Consider the following 23,408-nt stretch of genomic DNA (forward strand, 5'->3'; position numbering starts at 1 on the left):
TAGTGTCTGAACTGACCCGCATATGCTGATTCTCGTGCTTTTGCATTATCAGAACAATTCTTCTTCCAACGATCAGTGACGGGAGGCAATGGACAATCGGGTCTCAACTTCACCTGAACCCAATGATTACGGTTGACAAACCAACAACAATGATTATATGTTGACTCGTGTATGCGGGTGGAGCTATGAGAAACTGATGTTAAGTACTATCAAATGTAAGTATTGTGTATTATCGTATCCACAGGGATTGGAGCGATATCAAAACTGTTCAACAATTTCTATAGTTCTAAGCATAAAGTTTCAAGTTTGTTTGGTTTAAAGTTACGGAAAGTAAAAATTGCGTAAATAGCGTAAGATAAGTTCAAAGGAATAAACTTGTTGGGAATTGGTTTTCATCCACCGATTCAATATGCAAATCTCTTATCAATTATACACAATTTAAGCTTGTTTCATTATCCTCACGTATTGCTCACCAACAAAGTTCATGTCTAAACATTTGTTGAGATTTCTACCTTATGGTTTAATCGACGATTTCTCAGTCTATTAAACGATACAGTAGCCTTAAGATTCAATACTTTTAGAGTGGATATTAAACCTAAATCTATGTCTAGCATTTAGAGTTTAATAGTTGTTATCTTAGATCGAGATTAGAATCGTATTTGTCAATATCAATTCAATCCATGAATTAAACGGTAAAACAAAGATAACAACGATAATGATTCAAACATAAATTATATCTAACGCCATGATCAAAGAAAATACATACTGTTTCGGTGAACTACGCCCAATCCCAACAAGAAAGGGATTTAGCTACTCATGGTAGCTTGATGAACAATGGAGCAATGAAGTTGAATTGACATCAACGACGATTTCCCGACTCTTGATGTGTATCCAACTCCCTCTCCCTAAAAATCTCTTAAAAACTTATTCTATTCTATTACAAAGTGTGTTACAAGATAAAAGTGGAATATCCCTTTTGAACTGGTTTCTGCTCCATTTATAGCAGTTCTGGTCGTCTGAGTTCGCTACGTGAAATATGGTTCGCTGCAGCCAACTACCTTTCTTTCGAATGAAGTATTTTCCAAATATCTTCCATAGACCGCCAAAGTTCGCTACGCGAAATATAGTTCGCTACAGCGAACTTCCCGCGCTGCTGGTCGCTGCTAGCGAAACTGGGTGATCTGCTTTTGACTTGGTTCGCTTAAGCGAAATATGGCTCGCTGTAGCAAATCGGTTTCTCGCTACACGTTCGCTACAGCGAATTATTTGTTGTATGGATTTTGCCTTTGACTTCGCTGAAGTTCTCTACGGGAACTATAGTTCGCTGCAGCGAATGCTCTGATTGCTGGTTTTTGCTTTAAAGCCCTATCCTGCACAAATGTAAACCAACTCAAGTAAACTGGCACAATAATACTTTTATTCAATAATTGGGGCTTTGATGTTATAAACTCTTCATTTGAGTAAGATAAATGCTATGTTTTAATATGACTTTTTAACATGAATTAAGCATTTATCAAACTCTCCCCAACTTGAATCTTTGTTTGTCCTCAATCAAAGTAAAACAAGAGCAAGAGTTTCTATACCAATTTGCACATGATCAACCAAATATTTTAATGAAGTAATCAAGGCACATGGTATCTTGAAATTGCACATCCAAAAGTTGAAGCATTGCTATTTTCTTTAGCATTTAGACATATTCATGAAACAAGTCTTCCACATAAAATTCATGTTAAGCAATCTAAAGCAATGAACATGTTAATCATGAATCACATTAATCACACTTTTTGTGAAGTGAAAATAGTGAGGTATGTTGATCTCTCACATGACAAATTTGCTAACATCTAGATCAATTGATACATTCATCCAAGCAAGTTATGTTGATAAGCAAGAACATAGATCACTAAGGTCTTTTATGGTCGTAAAGTGGCCAAGGTACCAAAGAAGTGTCATTTCTATGGATAATGGAAATAAAAAGGTTTTTGATTTTTCTTTTTAGAAGAGCATTCATAGGTTTTGACTCTTTTGAACTTTTAACTTATCCAATACTTCTTATTTCTTCCCTTTGAAAACATTATTTCTTGTTGTTCATTTTCTTTTTCTTTTCCACTTTCTATTTCTTCTTTTGATTCTCACATGTTTTTATTCTCTTTTGAAGAAAGTATTTTTATCTTTTCTCCCCAACTTGAACAATACCTTACTTTTCTTTGAATACTCATTGAGATTTGGCAAAATATATCCATGGTTTCAAGGTTTTATTCAAGAAAAAGTAGAATCTATCATATATGAACTTGTCATACCCCAATTTTTGACCACTGAGATCTCATCCCATTTCAAATAGTAGGATCATTATCATCATCATCATTATCATCATGCAAACATCATTTGCTAACCAAAAAATACCAAAAAAATTGTTGTTTGTTGCTTGTGTCCTAAGATAGGAGGGTGATCAAAAGGAGACTGAGCAAATTAGGGTTTTGAGGCCTGTAACACCCTTCTAAACCCCGCGGAAATTAATAAAATAACTCAGAGTAAAACATGAAAACAAGGGTGCCACAATTCCAATTATAACAAATTTATCATAAATCAATTGTCATGCTTCACTTAAGGGCAAATCATCCATTTAACAAAATCATGTTTCTATACAGCGGAACATTAATCAACAGATAAGCATAACATCATCTATGCAATATCTCACAAAATTACTCCAATAACAACAAAATAGAGTATCATCATCAACTCTAAACTAGCGTTCCCCCAATGTTACAATATCAGAGCATGACACCGACACTATACTTAAACAAACTGGCCTATGAGCTATCCTCACCAGAGCCAAAAGCCGCTACTCGCCAATCTGAAATCATCAAAGTAAGGGTGAGTCTCATTCACAATTAACAAATGTTATCGAATCATAAACAATAACACATCATAGTCACATTATTCATCCAATTTCATTATATTCAGATTGTCAGGAAGTACTTATCAACACACAACAACAATGGAATACATTACCAAAAGACATCACCATAACAATTACACCATCATCAAATATTATAACATTGGACAATCTTCCATTCATGTTATAATTATACACAACAACCTAATGCAAATGCAACTATATGCATGTGGTACCAAACATGGGATAACCCATCTCACCGATCCACCACCATAAAGATTCGGCTACTTCTCTCACCAATTCCACACAATGGGAATTAGCTACCGCTGTCCAACCACCATAAGGGATACAGCCCACAACATGATTATGAAATGCATGTATCAACCATAACATGCTCATCATCAACATTAATCAACCAGATATCATAATCATCAACCACCACAATAATCAACAGCCACACACAGTTATGTTGTTTCTCAACCATAATAAAATACATATTTTACATCAACAATATATGTATAACAAACACCAATTACAACCACAGCATCATAGCAGGTAAATCATTCATTATACAGTGCACACAATAGCACCCCTCACAATCGCGTACCAAGTACAACAAAGCAACTCATCCACAATAGAGTATTTACCTCATCATTCATCAAAATACATGATAACCATATTTACCATGAACAACATCCATTTGTATAACAAGCAGGAGCAATCATATTATAACAACACCATCATTGCACATATTCAATTATGCAAACAACAAACTATTGCACCTCATCAACTATGCAAAACAAGAATAAACCACATTTGGAGAAAACGATACTTTTCAAAATAAAATCAAGTTATTGTTGTTATATTTATTTTATATGGTAGAACATTCAATTTAAGGAACAACGTCCAAAATGACGTCTAAAACGGACTTACGGTTTGAAAGTTACACATTTTTACATTTTTCAAAGAAAATAATTATCGCTACAGCACGCGGCGCCACACACAGTCCGCGGCGCGTAACGAATAGAAAACACGCCTTCGCGGCGCAAACACAGGTTTGCGGCGCGGAACGAGAAAAGTTACGCCTTCGCGGCGCGCACCCACCTTCGCGGCGCGAACTGGCAAAAACCAGAGATCTCACATCGATTGACAGCATTACGGGATTCATCCCAAAATCCCCAAAACCTAAATCAAGTTATATCATGAACCTCAAATACCATCATATCAGCCACATACATGTTATAACACAAATATAACACACAAAGAGGATCATACAATCATCATAACAGCCATATGATCATAAAATTCATCACGTCAAACAATTCCCATCAAAATCATCCCAAAACCCCAACCTAACATATAACCAATTGACACAAACAATGCATCTAAATCAGTCCCATCATCTATAATACGATAAAAGATGTTAACCGGAAGAGTCCCCCCTTACCTTAGCCAAGGATCTTGATTAGCCCTCTTCCTCTTCTGTTCCTCTTTCACGTATCAGCACTTCTACTCTTCTGCTTCTCTTCCACATCTATTTTCCTTTTTTCCTCAATCCCTTATTTTATGAAAAATAGATTTTAATTTAGTAAAAGGCCTACTAACATAACACCCCCTCTTTACTAACACCACATTTGGCCTAATAACCTCCTTTTTCATAATTCTTCAATTAAATCCAATCAAATGCCAAATAATTTCAAATAAATAATTTTAAATTCCAATTTAAATCAATTAATGAAAATATGGGGTGTTACAAGGCCCACAAGGAGCTCAAACCTTCTCCTATGAGTTAAAGGGTTCTCTCATCAATATCCAAGTCCAAGGATGGTCCAATTCAAGATCAACAACATTCAAGATCACCTGATGCCCAAATTAGGGTTTTTGACCTAATTCCACTAGAGGGTTGACTTTTAATCAGGACATGGATTCAACACTCAAACCATGATTCAAAGGCATCCAAATCAACATTATAATCCATTCACATCATTCATTTGAATAGGAGATCTTGATTCATGTGGAATCCACAAAACTGCAATTCATTTGGAAAAGTCAACTATGTGGGTCAACCTTTGACTTTTGAGAAAAATGGTTAACCATGAACTTTTAAGGATTCAAATCATAATCATATGAATATTTAAGACATTTGACCAAGAGAAATCCAGAAAATTCATCAAGAATCAAAAAGTCAACAAAAGTCAAAATTAGGGTTTTTAAGTGATTTTGGCCTCATTTTGGGAACTTCAAATTTTGCCTACAAACTCAAAAATCTCCAAACATGAAAGTTGTAGATCTTGACATAACAAACAACTCATCACAATGCAACTTTTGGCTAAAAGTGATTATTTTGAGAGATTTTGGATTAAGAAGGTTTATGCTTAAAAGACTTAGAAAAATTCTAAGTGTTTTCACCTAGTTTTTTCTTAACTTTAAGCCCTTTTTTCTTCATGATCCCAAAAGAGTTTGAGGAAAATTTTAACAAGTGAATTGAAGTATGTAGCAAGGGATTTCCTAAGAGGCCAATAGCATGAAATTCCATGGCTTTAACTATGAGATATGATTTTGTGAAGAAGGCTCCATAACACTTGAAAAAACTCCATGAACATGAAGAAGTTATGAACCAAAACTACTCTAAATGCAAAGATTCCTTTATTTCAGCCAATATAACTTGTTCAAGACACCAAACTCAGATGATTTCACTTGCTTTTGAGCTATGATCCATGTGTTTTAAGCATTGTCCAAAGTTTCATTCCATTTCAAGCATAAAGTGGTGACTTCCATTCTTGTAAAGCCACTTTAATCACAAAGTCCACTCTCCTTGAGCTTCCAACTTGTTGCTTCTGCATACACTCCATCTAAAACTCAGACCAAACATGTTTAAAGCATCCAACAACTCCAAGCATGCTTGTACCATACCATTGGAACCATAACTTTCATGTTTCTTCATGAAGAAGCAAAATGGTACAAGTATCACATGTGAACTTCTTTTGATTATATTTTTCCCTCCACAAACCACAAATTATGCATATAAAGAGAGGTCTTTGCTTCTGAAATCAAAGACACGACAATTCTCAATCTCACCCTACCACTTGAAATTCCAAATTTTAGTCATTTGCATAAGCTAAGCAATTTTGAGTTGCAAACATTTCTTGTGTCAAACCACCTTCCAAGTAGCTTCCATACATCATATAGAAGCTGTCCATCACCTCCTTACACCTCAAAAACCACTCAAACCAAAAATCACCATTAAACTCCATTTTTTCACTTCAAAAATCCAATTTTTCAAAACTCTCAATTTCTTCAAGTTATCTTCAATCTTTCCATTCATACACCATCCACACATTATATATAAGTTTCTGTATGCATTAGTTATGATCTAAAATACTCCATTCACTCTATTCAAGTGTCACTTTTTTCACTTGCAAGTGGACTTGGTTGGAACAATCTACAAACTTTCAAGACAATTTTAAGATTGCAACATGTTTCTGGAACATCAAGGAAGCTAATAGGATCAATTCCAACCCCTAAAAGTGCTTGAATCCAAATTCACCATCTCCGTTTACAAGGTGAGTTTTCTCAAATTTCAACTATATCATTTAAGCATCATTTTTTATTATTCTTGATTCTATTATATTTATCATGGTGTAAGGAATAATATCCCTCAATCGTTTACCATTTATCATTGATATATATCATTTAATTTAATTTTGAAAATTTAGGGTTCATGCTTTTTTAAAATAAATTTGATTAATATAATAGATTATAATTAAAAGTAGTTACATATTTGAATTCCTCTCGAAAAAACAAGCAAGTTTGCTTTTTACTTTTTTAAATTTGAGCAAGAACTGAAGCTTTTCCAAATTTTCTATGGCAGTGTTGTTTTGAAAAGATGACTCGAGGAAGACGACTTGCTGCAGCGAAAATTCTGGTTTTGTTTTGAATCAGCGCTTTGTTTTTATATATTATGTAATAAGCGCGTTATTCACACGAATGAAAAAAGTGTTCCATGTAACACCCCGAATTTAATTAATTATTTAATTAAATTGATCGAGGATTTATTCATTGGAATTAGTTGAAGTCGCGGTTTATCGGTATTATTCTACAAACGTAATGGATTAATATGTTAATTTGAGCAGTTAAGTTATGGTCAGATTAATTAGTCGGATTAGTCAGAGAAGTACAATTGTGAGTTAGTATTGTTAAAATTAGGGATCGATGGTAAATGTGGAATATTATTGGAAATAATATTCGGTTATGTTGTGTGATTAATTATTTATGTATGTTAATTGGATTAATTGAGTCATTAAAGAGATATTATGAATTGGGCCTAAGTGGAAGAAATATGACATAAGAGATTGGATTGTGGGCTAAGCCCAATTAAGAAAAGAATGATAGTAAGAGTTAGGTTTTAGAGGTTTGGCCTCATAACTCATTTTGTGGAGAAAGAAGAGAAAGAAGAGAAAGAAGAGAAAGAAGGGAAGGAAGAGGGAAAGCTATGGAATGAAGAGAAAAAGCTCCATTGAAGGAAGTGAAGCTTTTGCTAAGGTAAGGGTGGGGTTCTTACTCTCTAAGGGTTGACATGATAATGTTTATGGTGGGTTAGATTGTATGTCATTCTCCATGAATGTGTGAGTTTGAAATTGTTTGGTTTGAGTGAAATCAATTTGGGTAATATTGTATGTATTGATGGAAATGATATGTTATACTACTTCTTACCATGATTCTATGTGTGGGTTCTGAATTTTAGTATGTTTGGTGGAAAGAATGTGAAAACCTAGCTTTTGAGATTTGGGTGAAATTCATAGAGTTGCATGATTAATGAGGTTTTGATGATTATAGAGGTCCTTATGTGTTGTATATATGATATGTATGGTAAATTCATGTGCAATTTTGAGCTAGAACATGAATTTGGGTGTTGGGATGAGAAGGGGGATATGTTGAACGCGTACAGGGAAATGTTCCTGCACTGCGATCGCGGCGCGAACTGAGTAGTTGGTAGGCTACTGCCTTGTAGTTCGCGGCGCGTCTGTAGGGTGGCGGCGCTACTGTAGGCAGATTTGAGAAAAATTCGAATGTGTGTAACTTTTGATCCGTAACTCCGTTTTATGCGCCGTTCGAAGCGTTGGAAAGATAACGCAAAGAAATATACCATGATGTAATGAAATTATTCATACTATATATTCTCCTATTATGTTTATTAGGATTAAGTGATGAACTATGTTGTGTTAACATGTGAATTATGTTCTTTGATATGAATCGATGTAACCATGTCGCGGTATAACTTGATGTATGTTTTCCTTATGAAGATACAATGCTATTGAGATGGTGATATGCAATTCCCTTATGATGAGATAATGATGCTTTATAAAGAATTAACAATGAATATGCTTTCATTAAGTAGTTGAATTAACCGTGTTACGTCGTTACTTGAATTGTGTAATGTGATGTTTGTTGTTAATATGTGTTAATTGAATGTTCTTGTGGAGGATGATTATTTGATGACTTAATTATGATGTGGCTGTTTTAATAACATGCATGTATGTGAATATGTGTTATGGCTTGATGAAATATGAATAACATGTATTGATATGATATGTTGTAATTGTCCATATTGTATACCGTAATGAATTGATGAGGATGTGCACAAATGCATTGGCAATTGTTTACTACAAGTTTAATGAGATCTTGAATTGGTAATTACTATGAGTATGATTATAATTGAATGATAACATGTTACTTGAATCGTATATATGTAATACGTGAATTGGTGTTGATTGATAATAACATTGTTGGCATGATATGTGATATGATGTTCATAATGAGTGTGAATGATTACATACTAATTGTTGTAACATGTTGATGTTTATTGTTGTTGTGTGCAATATGTGGAATTTTTCGTTGTTGTTGTAGATCCTATGGTCACTATTGATAAGTTGTATTATGTTGATAAGAATGAAGTTGAATAGATGTTGTATGTTGATATGATGTGATGACGTGATTGAGATGTGGTAAAATACTATGATACGGTTATTGCCATAGAACCTTAGCATTGAGTTGATGTTGTTTAGTTGATGTGGTTATGTTGTTTAAGTTGATTATGTCGTTTAAGTTAATTAAGTGGTTTAATTTGTGTTTGTGGATGTGCATCATTTGAGTCGCATCCATTGCATTGTTTGAGACGGCCCTTGTGGCAAATGTTTGAGACGGCCCAATGGCAAACTGTTTGAGACGGGAGTTTTACTCCAATGGTACCTGTTGCACCCCAAAATTTGCCCTCTTAGTTGAGATATAAGTTACCAAAGACGTTTATTTCGTCTCTCAAAAATCAAAGAAAATTAAATAGTTTCTATTGTTTTGAGATTATTAAGTGAAGAGCCTGTGGAAGGAGAGTTGCAAAAGAATGAGTCATGGTACAAGGTTATGAGCTTAAAGAGAGCATTGTGTTCAAGACGCCATTGTATTTTCAATTTGATGTTGGCTTAACATACAAGTTTGGTTCATTGGACTTAGGGTTTTTATGATCATGTTCCTTTTTTACAATACAAGCCTTATCACCCTTAAGGTAATACTATGGTGTGGATTATCAAATTAAAGCATGAGGCGGTGGATTCATTGTGTTCAAAGTATCATCATTGTTTCAAATGCTCAGTGTTTATGATGCTAGTTGACATGGATTTGAAGATTGGAGGTTAGGATTCATTATTGTGAAAAATTGTGCAAAATTTCAAAACTGAGTTCCTGTTGCTTAAAGTCCAGGAGATGCAAAACAAAGAAATCAACAACGTTCTTGTTAATCTAGAGTCCATTACAAGAAGGCAAGGTACATCATATTTGAGCAACAAATTGAAAATCAAATAAAAACTACACGTGACCAAATTCAAAGGGATCCTAAACTTCTTTCTTCAATCCTTCAAGTCAAGTCTCTTTCATTCTCTCTTCATGAAACCGCACCGCCATACAAGATGCTCCAAGCTGCAACTTTTCCATCAAAATTAAGCCCAACCGGCATATTAATCCAAAGAAACCGGTTCGGCATTTTTGATGTATACTCCAGAAGGAAGACTCAGTAAATAAGAAGAAAAAAACCATAACAGAATCAACAAACTCTCTCTATTTTCATCATCTTCAATTTCTCCCTCACGATGTAACAGAAAAATTCATAAAACCTCATCTCCAATCCCTGAACCATGCTTAACCATAACCAATCTTCTTCATCACCAATCCTGGAATTCACAAAAAAACTCAGAAAAAGAAGAGAGAATCGATAACTGAAAAAAAGAAAATCGTAACAAACTCTTGAACCGGAAAACTGTTTCTGGAAATCATCATCTTCATCTACCTTCATACTCAATCATCTCGGAACCTCTCTTCAATTCATTCAACACAATCATCTTCTTTAATCACCTTCAGAAACTCTCTCTGCGACAACTTCAAACAATCAACAATTCACTTCGATTCAACTTCAATCTCGATTATCCTGCAGAACATCATAACAAAGAACAGAAAACCAAAAAGAAGAAAGGAAAACGTAACAGAATTGAAAAAGGGAAGAATCAGTGGAAAATCTCTAACCGAAATTGTAACAAACTCTTGAAACTCTCTCTCGATTTTCATCTTCATCGAAATCAACAAAAAAATCATCATCTTCCTTCAATCTTTCTCTCTATCGGAACGGTGTTCTTCATCTCCAATTCGCCAAAATTCCTTGTCAATCTCTAATCAAGAATCTTCTCCGCTCTTCATCACTGTGACTTGTACCGCTCCACGCAACAACCTTCATCAACCTGGATCGAACGAAACTCAACTCAGAAAACTTCTTCACGATTCAATTCAACGAAAGCAACAACGGAAAATCCTTCAATCTACGATTCAACGTTCATCATCACATTCATCAACGCAACATCATCAATCTTCACCGCGTCTCAACGTCAATCAACATCATCAACACCACAACAATCCTCTTCCGCGACAACAACAACGCTGTTCATCATCATCATCTTCGTAACCGCTCTACCCTACGAACTACAACAACTGAGAAAACGGGAACGAAGAGACGTATTAATGTTGTTCTTCACCGCAGAGGAGAGTTGAACGTCGAGAGAGGGACGTTGGTTGCATCGACCGGACCGTGTTCTTACGGCAGGATGAGATCGGAGAAGAGAGGTGGAATTCCGGCCGCCGCTGCATCTGCGATGAGAGTCTGAGTTTCTAACAAGTCCAAGGGTCACACGTAAACCCTAATCCTCTTCCCTTTTTTATTTTGCTTGTTTGTTATGTTAATAGTGTTTAATTAGGAATAACAAGGAATATTAATGAAAATGGAATAAAAATCTGATGATCATTGGATTAAGTTTCTTTGACAGAACTGGATTAATTTTGAATGTGAATCTGGATCATATCCCTTGGGCCTCCCACTTGAAATCCATCGCTGCACCTCCCTTTGAGCCCTATACACCATAATTTTTGGTGCTGAAAAATGATAACAATAACAATTCCTTTGGGCCACCGAATTACTGTTCAAGCCCCCCTTAGCCCATGTTGCATCTGTTTGGCCGAAAACTACAACAAAAAACTGTTTGGGTTTGCCTCCCTGGGCCCTGCGCCTGTTTACCACATACACCATAATTTCAACATTAAACCCCCCTGTGTGCATAGTTTTACATATTAGATTTAGTTGTTTTAATTGGTTTGTTTCCTATTTCTTTTAGTATAACAAAATGTATGAAAACAATGATATTTTTGGTAGATATTTTGACATGATAATAGAGTATAAAATCATTGAGTTTTGTTAATTTTTAGTTGATAAAAAATGAATAAAAACATGTATTATTTTCTAGTTAGAATTTAATTTTGTTTTCTATATTCGTTTTAGATGTAATATTTTCTTGTTAGAATTCGATGCTTTGTTACATAGTTTTATTCAAATTTCTAGATAAAAATGCCATAAAAAACAATTTAATCTTGCTAGATTTTATTTTAGAATTTACTTAGAATTTAATAGCTAGTATTTTCTATGGTCGGTGTCTGTTTCCTTGTTATTACTGATTTGGTTGTTGAGATGTGCGAGGTACTTTGAGAGAGCCTTCGATTGTGATTCGACTTGCTTTGTGTTCCACTTTATTTGTGGGACACGAATTCACTTCTGATGCGACTTGATTTGCATCGTGTTCCATTTTATTTGTGGGACACGAACTTATTCCCGAGGCGATTCATCCGATCTCTCATTCATTGAGATGTATACTCCTGTATTGTCTGGATTGTATTTCTTGCAGGTTGTTTGTGTGGTTGTGTTTTATACGCACCACATAGCGGTTGTGATTTATTTTCACACCGCGTCGCTTTGACGCTTATGCTGGACTCCTGGCTTTGCTGGATGTTAGATTACGTGAAGTTTCTTAGTTCTGCTTGCGTTGTTAGCTCACTGCGGATTTGCTATCCGTTCGGTATCGTCTCCTGGTCCCTTTTACCGCTTTCCGCATCATCCCTTAACATGAGAAGTAGGACTTAGACATGCATCTGGCCAAGCCCTCGAAAGAGGCTCTGTTTTTGTTGGTGTGTTTACATTTGTGCTTTGCGGCAGGGAGTCACGGTGTAATAAGTCCTATATGGCACTCCGTTAAGTCCTCATGGAAGGCATGCGGTCAAGGGTTCGTAATCAACCCCCGCCTAGTCTCATCGAGTCTGTTCAGTATGCGCACGCTACGCGTGGCTCGCTTTTGAACCTGCACAAGATCTTGTTATCGAGTATGTCAGGAAAAGGGTTCATGCAGCCGGACCCCCGCCTTTCCTATAGCTCACGTCGCTCGACGTTGATGCTCGGTGTACGCACGCACCGTTTTCCTTTACGATCCGTGACGGCTTGGTTGCTGAGAGGGGTCCGCCCTCTTGTCTATGGCCCGATCATTTTCACGAGGTCTAATGCTTGGTTGACTTGGGTTGAGCTGCTCCCCTTGGCTATGGCGGGACCGCTTTTCTACCACTCGGTCAGTACCGTTGGTTTGTTTGCTTTACGAGCGGATGCTCGTTTGTGTGATACTTGTGTGCTTTTCGCTTTTCCCCGTAGGTTGTTAGTTTAGTTTAGACTTGTACCCTTTGTATGATAACATTAGGTAGCAAGCTTTCCCCCTTTAGCTTAGGTTTTCCTCATGCATCTTTTAAAACACAAACCACACTCTTTGATTTTCTTTTCTTAAGAGCTTGTTATTTCCGCTCCATTCCCAAGCATAAGTCTCCAAAGGTCGAGCAGCGGAGTGTGAATGTAACTCGTTCACCTAAAAAACACAAAACAAACAAAAACTAGTTAGCCGAGCTACGGTAGCTCTGATTCTGCAAAACAGATACGTAGGCAGCGGGGTAGGGCCCGTGCGAGCATAATCCTTTCTTTTCCCTACATTCTGCATTCATTTTAGTCCAGATTAGCGTAGATTTGTTACACACCCATAGATTTAGACACAAGCGTGGATACCATCGAGTACGATGGGCGCGTGGGGTGCTAACACCTTCCCCTCGCGTAACCGACTCCCTTACCCTCTTCTCTGGTCGTGAGACCGTTGTTTTGTTTTGTGGTTTGCTGGCATTCCATTCCTTTTCAGGATAAATATGTTAGTGGCGACTCTGTTAATTTTCGCGGTAGCGACAGCTGGCGACTCTGCTGGGGATGTCTTGACCTGTTGCGGGTCCGGACTCAGCAAGTCGATCCTAGCGCTTGTGTGTTTATCATTGGGTGTTTTTATTGCTTTGCATATTTACCTGTTTGCATTGCATTCTATGTGCGCTTTTACTTTTTTGCATCATATTCTGGACTGTCTGGATTTCTATCTGTGGGTGGGTGTTTCAAGAGGTAAAAGGCCCAATACCCAGGCTATGAGTGATACCATAGGAACTAGGAATAGAGTGGCCGTGACGGACAGAAGGCGTATTCCCGATTGATCTGATCACGTATCCACGGGCAGAGCTTGGTGGAATGAGGCAATATCGTATGATAACGCCTACATTCGATCCTCTGTTGGCTTTTTGACCTACCTTGGCCTAGATTTACCCGTGAGTGGGGCGGGAATCAATCATTGCTTAACAGGTACATTGTTGGTGACCGCTGTTCTCGTTCGAGGATTATTACCATGGTCCTTGTTCGTGGGTTACCGTTGATCTTGTTCGAGTGTACTATTGGTTCCTGTTCGTGGGGTACTATGGTTCTTGTTCGAGCGGTAATCTATGTTTTATTCCAGTGTGTTGGTGACTATATGTTCTGGTTCCGATGGTAACTTGCTCCGTTGGTGACTTGTGGTTTGTGTGGTGGTCCGAAACCATGCCGAACCTTTGAACCTGTGCCGTGTGATTTATTGGTATCCCAGATATATCCAGTATTGTGGTTCCCACCACCTTGCATCATTGCATATTTACTTTCCAAAAATTGATGTACAAAAAATAACTAGCATACATGTTCCTTCCATTTCAAAGGAATCACATCTTTAAGCCTCGTGCCGAGCTTTTCCATCTCTTATTTGCCAAAAAAAAAATCAAAACACGAGGATTCCTTGGAAATTGAATGAACATGGCATTGCATTCATATCATGCATTTCATACATTCCATGCATAACAGGTGTTCAAGCCCGAGGATCTCTTATTCAGACTTGGTACTCTCACCAGACTCAGAGACTTGATTTGTTCTTATTGGGTGTTCAAAGATCAGTCACGGAACAACTTTGTGGGGATTTTACCGAGAAGAAAGCTCAGTTGAGGTTCTTTTTGAAGACTTGTCTTATGCTCAGTGGCTTCCATGCTTGCTTTATTTGCAACTGGTTAAGCTCCATACTGCATTGATGTTTGCAAATTCTCTACTTGATGACGATGACACTAGGTGTGAGTTCTATTCTGGGGTACCTGGTCGTGATGTTAGTATCTACAAGTCTTTGAAGTTGCTTGGGGCTCCCGCACGAGGGATAAGCAAGACATTGTCTATCTTGAGCATTGCACCATTTGCATTGCTCGAATCCCTAAAGCACTTACAAATTCCGTGTGACTTCGCCAGAATCTTCTGCCAAGCAGTAATCAAGAGTAATCTACAAAGGCACCTCTCATTCTCAAGGTTCTATTTCATATCCGAGTCACCTTCTCCTGCTGGAGTTTCCTTGTTGCTAGCCTTTTCTTGTCAACCGAGACGGAAAGAGTAAGAGAAACAAGCTGATGAGAATTGTAATGCCTTGTATCTGAGTTGCTTCACTGCTTGTTGGAATTTCATATGGTTAAGATTCGTGCTTTGGGTGTTTCCCACCACAGATAGCTCTCCTGATTTCGATGACAATACTCGGTGTTTTCTATTCTGGGCACCTGATCATAATGTCAATCCTTACAAGGTGTTGAGGTACAAAGAGTCCAGGACTTGCTCGATGCAGAGAGGTTTAAGTTTATTCATAATGGTGTCTACTAGTCAATCCCATTTCATCTGCTGCAAGTAGAATGTTTGTTCTTCCTCGAGGAAGTAAGTCATGAGAATCACTTGCAATTGGTACTGCCGGAGGTTTCCTTCACAACAGCTATTGTGTGTTCCAAGTAATGACGTTGGTAGCCAAGCGTCAGAGGCTATTGTTGTTCGCCGATAGCAATACAAGTTTCCTCCATTCATGATGGTGATTTCTGTTTCAGCAGCTATATTTAGGGCTCCCGACCGAGGAATAAGCAAGACTCTGTGTTCTTGAGTTCGCATTATTGGCAGCTCAAATCCCTAAAGCATTCACAACTCCAGTCGCTATATTTGGGGCTCCCGACCGAGGGATAAGCAAGATGCCTTGTATCTTGAGTTTGTGCACAACTTGCATGGCTCAAATCCCTAAAAGCTAGACACTTACAATTTCTTTATGATTTTGCCGGAATCTTCTGCTGGGAAGTAATCTAAAGTGTTCTACATGAACATATGCAACACTTGATGTGCTATTCACTCTAGGGGCATTTGGTTATCTGATTGAAGATTGTCAGTCATTCAGAGACAAGGTACAAGACCTGATTGACTCAAAGGCTATCATATTAGCACCTGAAGGCCAGAATTGAAGTTCTCATCTGACTTAGCGGATCTTCTGAAGCAATAAGTCCATACGGAGAGGATCTCCTCAACATTGGCAATTCCTAATTCATCATGCATGTTCATGTTTAAGCTTTCTTGCTTTGTTCAATACTGTTGCATGCAAAACTTGTTTGTTTTTGAACTATAATCATAATGCATTGGATATGTTTGTCTTGAAAAAATCCATTCGCTTTTGCTCTTATATGTTTTCCATGCTTTTTGTGATACTCAACTCTTGTTAATAAAGCATGATAACTCCGAAGGGAGAATGATGAGCACATAATACCAAGAACCTCAAATGGTATGCTTTTGAATAGAACCTTGTTGATGATGTACAGGCATTGTTTCAAATTCCCAAACACTGGAGATATAAGGGAGTGAAACCCTCGTTAACCCCTTTGAGCCTTGAAGTTGGAGTTTCTTTTCTATACGAAAAAACCCTCACATTTCACCCAGGGGCAGGGTAGTATTCAGTTAACCCGATCGAGCATTCAAAATTCATCAGGAGCACACATCTAAGGATACAACAATGGCTATCCTTCAAAAGATTGAGGAAAGTCAAATCCACAACGATTATCCCTCACCTCAGGAGGTCGAGACATCAAATTTATCCCTCACATCAGGAGGTCGAGGCCAACATTAAATCCGTGATGATTTATCCCTCACATCAGGAGGTCAAAATATGACGATACCACAATGGTAATTCTTCATTAATCAATGACTCAGGCAATCACTGTTCACTTCCAACAAATCAGAGATTTAAGATCACACGACTTGTTTGAAAGAAAAGAATGAATTAAAAAGAAAAGAAAAAAAAAAGAAGAAAAGCCCGCTAAGTCAACAAGTTGAAAGCATGTGATTCAGGCAAAAATTAGGGCATCCCGCTGGACATCCAAATCAAAATTCAAAAGAATTTGTCCAGGCAAAAGTTAGGGAAACGAAAAAAAAAAGCAAAGAAAAAGCGAAAAACAAGGATTACAAAATAAGAATCCTCATCAAAAGAACAAAGTCGTGTGATCAGACACCAAAATGAAAGGTAAAGTGACTGCCGTGTCCGAACGCCTCATTGATTCCTCAATCATTTCAAACTCCTCTTGAAAGATGAATGCTCGTGTCAAGTTAACTGAACTTAGGATTGGAGAACATCATGAAAGGGGTGGGCACCAAATAATTTGAGCCTAAAATCTTTTTTTTTCTCAAACCGTGAACCTGACCACGTTACAACCCTTAAAAGTCCTAACTGAAGCATGGGTTAATTTGAAAGCAGACTATACACGAGAATAAGGTAAGCTGACTCCTAGGAGATCCGCTAAGCGCTTGAGTTGGTATCACACCATCTTTTCTTTCTTTAACAAAAAATCGATGTTACGACATCCTTTCATAAAAAGTTTCTTTAAACTTCAAGATAAACATACTCTTTGCATTAGAATTATATTTCTCATAATAAACATTCTTTGCATATAAACAAGTGCTCGACATCAAGAAAGTTTCCATCATGAACTTCAGATGAAAAGTTTTATCCTCCCGAAGGACAAGTTGTCTTCCGAGCTCCGTTGAGTAGAGGCAGAAATATTTCAAAGTCTGATCCTTTCAGGGGCACAAAAGCGTTTGAATACTTTGTCGAGCAAGTTTTCAGTCAATCTGAGGCAATCAGGACAAGATTCAAAAGAATCTCTCAAAACGCTAAGCAATCAGGGGCATTCACCCAAGTGCAGTCAAACCTACTTACAATACAAGTCAGGCAGGGGCATGGTGCCAAAATACTTGATACTGGGGAAAGTCAGTTTGATATTTACAGAAGGTCCTTACGAGACTAATCTCTTCAAAGTCCTTACAGGCTGAGGCAAGACACTATGCATTGGCATTTTATCCTCATCAGGAGGTGTTCAGTTTAAAGTTCAGGTGTGAGCTAAACAATTTATGAACTTGAGAACCATCAGGGTCGTTATCCTCAGCAGTCAGAAACTGAAAGTCCAATCTTCAGTGGCATCTCTTTGCATTTCAGTGCGATTTTCAAATCTCTTCCAGAGGTTGCAACTGTTGCTTATCGGTATCCCTCAACTAGAGTCCTGTTATGTGGACATCGAGTCCTTTGCTTTCCGACCCTCGAGTCGTGAGTTTCCAACCCTCGTGTTGTGAGTCCTTTGATTTCCGACCCTCGAGTCGTGAGTTTCCAACCCTCGTGTTGTGAATCCTTTGCTTTCCGACCCTCGAGTCGTGAGTTTCCAACCCTCGTGTTGTGAGTCCTTTGATTTCCGACCCTCGAGTCATGAGTTTCCAACCCTCGTGTTATGAATCCTTTGCTTTCCGACCCTCGAGTCGTGAGTTTCCAACCCTCGTGTTGTGAGTCCTTTGCTTTCCGACCCTCGAGTCGTGAGTTTGATTCCTTTCCGACCCTCGAGTCGTGAGTTTATCTCCTTTCCGACCCTCGAGTCGTGAGTTTGATTCCTTTCCGACCCTCGAGTCGTGAGTTTGATTCCTTTCCGACCCTCGAGTCGTGAGTTTGTTTCCTTTCCGACCCTCACGTCGTGAGTTTGATTCCTTTCCGAACCTGGAGTCGTGAGCTTGATCCTTTTCCGACCCTCGCGTCGTGAGTTTGATCCCTTTCCGACCCTCGCGTCGTGAGTTTGATCCCTTTCCGACCCTCGCGTCGTGAGTTTGATCCCTTTCCGACCCTCGTGTCGTGAGTTTGATCCCTTTCCGACCCTCGCGTCGTGAGTTTGATCCCTTTCCGACCCTCGCGTCGTGAGTTTGATTCCTTTCTGACCCTCGTGTCGTGAGTTTGATTCCTTTCCGACCCTCGCGTCGTGAGTTTGATCCCTTTCCGACCCTCGCGTCGTGAGTTTGATTCCTTTCCGACCCTCGTGTCGTGAGTTTGATTCCTTTCCGACCCTCGCGTCGTGAGCTTGATCCTTTTCCGACCCTCGCGTCGTGAGCTTGATCTTTTTTCCGACCCTCGTGTCGTGAGTCTATCTTTTTTCCGACCCTCGTGTCGTGAGTCTATCTCCTTTCCGACCTTCGTGTCATGGATTTCCAACAGTTGCAGATAGTTGTCATATACACTCCAATGTGTCTGTAGGCCCATTACTTGATTGGCATCTTTACAATCGATACGAATATGCAGAAACACTATGAAAGCCAATGCCTGTTTGGTCCCTTTGAAGTCAACACTTGCTTGACCCATTGAGGCCACTTCCCGATGGTATTTTCTTGGAGAACCAACGCTTGTTTGATGCTCCGCCCGATACTTGTTTGGTGTTCTAATCCCTTCTTGCCTATCAACTCATTGAATCCATTGCCTGTATGGAAAGTTTCAAAGCCAAGATGTCTGACAATCTGTTTGTTCTTGCATTTGCCCATTGTGGGTGAACATCACTATCCTCTGCCATGTGAGGAAATCTTGTGGGTGTCATGCTATAGCCTGGGGCATTCTCATCTGTATATCTCGCGGGTACATCCTTTCGAGTACACCATGTCAGCACAATGGCGGATCTAGCCAAGTGAGAGATTCTCATTCCCCAGCTGAGTACATTCAGATGAGACTTTCTTTGTTCCAAGATTCTCATCTCCTCAGCAAAGCACATCTCAATGCAATCTCCGTGCTTCAGAAGCTTTATTCCCCGGTAGAATGTCTTCTCCCCAATTGAATCATGATTGAATGGTATCTGATTCCCCAGTAAGCTCTTAATGAGGTTCCTTGCCCGAGCTCCTCATTTTCCCCAGTAGAGCGTTTCTCTCCCCAACAGATTGATCTGTTTTCCCCAGGAGAGTCATCTTATTCCCTAGTGGAGTTGTCTAAACAAAAGGTTCTTATGCTAAGTTCCTTATCCCCAGCGGATTGCTTATCTTCTCAGTGGATCGCCATGCAGAAGTATTCATCTTCCCCACTGAGTTTCTTTCCTCAGCAGAGAGTCACATGCATCCTCAGCAGAATCTGTTTCCTTCAAGGATTTCCCCAGCGGAATGCGTTCTACACAACCAAGTTGGTCACTTCCCATCAGAGTTGTTTCCATGACTTGCCCTTATCTCCACATCCCTATAGTGTCGAGAATTTGCTTCTCCATTGAAGTTGCCAGGGTATTCCCCCAAGCAATTAGTTGGGATGTTCTTATCCCCAAGTAGGATTTATTCCCCATCCAGAGCTCGCGTCTAGATCTGATCATCTCCAGTAGATTTCTGATCCATCTTTGCCAGCTCGCAATAGTGACTTCAGGTCACTCATCTTGTCCTCCCCGCAAAGTTCTGTACTCTCTTCAGGACTACTTCAGCAATTCAGTGCTCTTCCGCTGTCTCCCTAAGCAGCGTCCGAATCATGCATCATTCACATTGCATTCTCAAAGCGTATAGCGTCTTCCTCCTTGGAAACGTTATTCCATACACATTCATACATGCATCATACATAAACCATATCATATCTGTTTCTTTCTGCAGGGAAGTTATCCAGATTCAAATGCCTCCCAAAGAGCAATTCGCCTAATCATTACAGGCGCTTATCCTGATGTCTAAATCAGAAGAAGTTTGTCTCCCTCTCCCTGACATTGTCAGACCAGATGAAAGTCATGCTTATTCCCGATGTCCCCAGATCGGTTGAAGATATCTGTTCCTATCTTAATATCCAGATTAGTTGAAGGAACCGCCTCCGGATCTACCGAGATCTTCCGAAGGAGCTAGCCCACTGATGCCTCAGATCAGTCGGAGATATCTCCTGATGATTTATTTCATCAGAAGAGGACTGTCTATTATTCCTGATATCGCCAGGTCAGTTGAAGACACTCCTATTCCCGATGTCCCCAGATCGGTTGAGGATATTTGTTCTTATCCTGAAATTCAGTTCAGTTGAAAGAACCGCCTCCGGATCTCTAAGATCTTCCGAAGGAGCAAGCCCTCTGATACATCAGATCAGTTGGAAATATCCATTCCCTGACGATTTAGTTCGTTCAGAAGAAGATATGTCTGCTCAGTCCTGATGTCCCCAGATCAGTTGAAGACAATCTTGATTCCCGATGCCCCCAGATCGGTTGAGGAGGTCCATTTTCTTCCTGATGCCCCCAGATCAGTAGAAGGCACAATCCTGATGTTTCCGATCAGTTGAGGACTTCCACCCACCTGACGATTTATTTTCGCCGGAAGAAGACTTGCTTGCCCAGTCCTTATGTCCCCAGATCAGTTGAAAGCATTCTTTAAAATTCCCGATGCCCCCAGATCGGTTGAGGATATCCATTTTCTTCCTGATGTCCCCAGATCAGTAGAAGGCACAATCCTGATGTTTCCGATCAGTTGAGGATATCCACCCACCTGACGATTTATTTTCGCCAGAAGAAGACATGTCTGCTCAGTCCTGATGTCCCCAGATCAGTTGAAGACATTCTTATTTCCGATATTCAGATCGGCCAAAGACGTCTATTTTGCTTTGATACACAGATCAACTGAAGATGTCGACCTTCTCTTGGTACCCAGATCAATTGAAGCTTTTTCCCCCTGCCTGTGGGGTTGCCTGTTCCTTCTTATCGCAAGTTGGAGCTACTTAATTATCCAGGTCAATTGAAGTTTTTTCTCCCTGCTTGCGGGGAGGTACATTCCTTCTTATTGCAAGATGGAATCTTCTATTGATCAAGAGCGCAAATTTTCGAGTTCATTCTGGTATTCAATCTTCTTCCACCTCAACGGTTCGAAATTTTCGTTTCTTACACGTCAAGTTCAAGAAGTTTGAATAGGGGCAGCTGTTGCACCCCAAAATTTGCCCTCTTAGTTGAGCTATAAGTTACCAAAGACGTTTATTTCGTCTCTAAAAAATCAAAGAAAATTAAATAGTTTCTATTGTTTTGAGATTATTAAGTGAAGAGCCTGTGGAAGGAGAGATGCAAAAGAATGAGTCATGGTACAAGGTTATGAGCTTAAAGAGAGCATTGTGTTCAAGACGCCATTGTATTTTCAATTTGATGTTGGCTTAACATACAAGTTTGGTTCATTGGACTTAGGGTTTTTATGATCATGTTCCTTTTTTACAATACAAGCCTTATCACCCTTAAGGTAATACTATGGTGTGGATTATCAAATTAAAGCATGAGGCGGTGGATTCATTGTGTTCAAAGTATCATCATTGTTTCAAATGCTCAGTGTTTACGATGCTAGTTGACATGGATTTGAAGATTGGAGGTTAGGATTCATTATTGTGAAAAATTGTGCAAAATTTCAAAACTGAGTTCCTGTTGCTTAAAGTCCAGGAGATGCAAAACAAAGAAATCAACAACGTTCTTGTTAATCTAGAGTCCATTACAAGAAGGCAAGGTACATCATATTTGAGCAACAAATTGAAAATCAAATAAAAACTACACGTGACCAAATTCAAAGGGATCCTAAACTTCTTTCTTCAATCCTTCAAGTCAAGTCTCTTTCATTCTCTCTTCATGAAACCGCACCGCCATACAAGATGCTCCAAGCTGCAACTTTTCCATCAAAATTAAGCCCAACCTGCATATTAATCCAAAGAAACCGGTTCGGCATTTTTGATGTATACACCAGAAGGAAGACTCAGTAAATAAGAAGAAAAAAAACCATAACAGAATCAACAAACTCTCTCTATTTTCATCATCTTCAATTTCTCCCTCACGATGTAACAGAAAAATTCAGAAAACCTCATCTCCAATCCCTGAACCATGCTTAACCATAACCAATCTTCTTCATCACCAATCCTGGAATTCACAAAATAACTCAGAAAAAGAAGAGAGAATCGATAACTGAAAAAAAGAAAATCGTAACAAACTCTTGAACCGGAAAACTGTTTCTGGAAATCATCATCTTCATCTACCTTCATACTCAATCATCTCGGAACCTCTCTTCAATTCATTCAACACAATCATCTTCTTTAATCACCTTCAGAAACTCTCTCTGCGACAACTTCAAACAATCAACAATTCACTTCGATTCAACTTCAATCTCGATTATCCTGCAGAACATCATAACAAAGAACAGAAAACCAAAAAGAAGAAAGGAAAACGTAACAGAATTGAAAAAGGGAAGAATCAGTGGAAAATCTCTAACCGAAATTGTAACAAACTCTTGAAACTCTCTCTCGATTTTCATCTTTATCGAAATCAACAAAAAAATCATCATCTTCCTTCAATCTTTCTCTCTATCGGAACGGTGTTCTTCATCTCCAATTCGCCAAAAGTCCTTGTCAATCTCTAATCAAGAATCTTCTCCGCTCTTCATCACTGTGACTTGTACCGCTCCACGCAACAACCTTCATCAACCTGGATCGAACGAAACTCAACTCAGAAAACTTCTTCACGATTCAATTCAACGAAAGCAACAACGGAAAATCCTTCAATCTACGATTCAACGTTCATCATCACATTCATCAACGCAACATCATCAATCTTCACCGCGTCTCAACGTCAATCAACATCATCAACACCACAACAATCCTCTTCCGCGACAACAACAACGCTGTTCATCATC

The sequence above is a fragment of the Vicia villosa genome, unplaced genomic scaffold (assembly GCF_029867415.1).
Source record: "Vicia villosa cultivar HV-30 ecotype Madison, WI unplaced genomic scaffold, Vvil1.0 ctg.000936F_1_1, whole genome shotgun sequence".
NCBI lineage: Eukaryota > Viridiplantae > Streptophyta > Magnoliopsida > Fabales > Fabaceae > Vicia > Vicia villosa.